Source organism: Protobothrops mucrosquamatus, unplaced genomic scaffold, assembly GCF_001527695.2.
Source record: "Protobothrops mucrosquamatus isolate PMUCROS unplaced genomic scaffold, P.Mucros_1.0 scaffold783, whole genome shotgun sequence".
Taxonomy (NCBI): domain Eukaryota; kingdom Metazoa; phylum Chordata; class Lepidosauria; order Squamata; family Viperidae; genus Protobothrops; species Protobothrops mucrosquamatus.
In genome coordinates this window covers 267,964-268,835 of record NW_015387051.1, presented here as the reverse complement: position 1 = coordinate 268,835, position 872 = coordinate 267,964, and the positions used below count along the sequence as shown (strand labels likewise).

At 37.0% G+C, this 872-nt stretch overlaps 1 long non-coding RNA gene across 1 annotated transcript in view; it reads right to left on the bottom strand.

Moving 5' to 3' along the window:
* Nucleotides 1–510: 510 nt before the first annotated feature.
* Nucleotides 511–872, bottom strand: part of LOC107289917 — a 2,508-nt gene continuing 2,146 nt past the window's right edge. Inside the window, exon 2 of the long non-coding RNA XR_001548938.2 lies at nucleotides 511–686. This is a non-coding gene — a long non-coding RNA (uncharacterized LOC107289917). The remainder of the gene's footprint in view (nucleotides 687–872) is intronic.

Genomic DNA, 872 nt, shown 5'->3' with positions numbered 1-872 from the left:
TACAAGCTGGAAATGACTCCACAGCAACTGGTTCCTCCCCTTTGCAAGAAGCCACCTTTGTCTGCCTTTGCTAAAATGCTGAGTCATAAACCGAGGTTGGCCACACATCATGGCTGGGTCTCCATTATATACCAAGTCATAACGTTGTTCATACCATGTTAGTTTTGTGTGATGTGTGAACCCAATCATGGTCTCTGTTGATTGGATCTGCTTCTGCCTAAATCTCTATTGCCTATTGGGAGATTCCTACTTGGCTGATTAACTTTTACCCTTCTTTAGTGACTAATGTAGAGACGGTTTGCTATAAGCTAGAATCGATTATCAGAGAAATGTAAATAAGTTTGGGGTCTTGCCATTTTTCTGCCAGGATTTCAACCAGCAAGGCTAGCTGGGGAATTCTGTGAGTTGAAGTCCACACATCTTAAAGTTGCCAAGGTTGAAAAACACTGTTCTAGACTTGCCAAATCATATCTAGCTTTTCCTGAACTAGGAAAAGGTCCTGATAATTGATATTTGCAAGGTTTTTTTTATTATTAACAAGGGATGGTAGATGTGCATTAATTAAAAAGCCAAACAGACATTTAGCTATTGAACATGATTTAGTTCCAAAGTTTAGAGCAATTCAGCGCCACACAGGGTAGAGATTTACCCAAACTATTTAAGCACAATATTAAAAGATTAGCAACCTTCTCATTCACATATATACATTTCATTAAAGACATAATTGAATCATAACACTTAGGAAAACAGAAAACAAAGTCTAAATTGGTTTTCCAAAATAACACATTGTTTCTTTGAACAAATATACTTCTAATTTTACAACTGGCACACATGGAGCTTGAGAAAGCATGTCAAAGTATTTTCCATCCTTG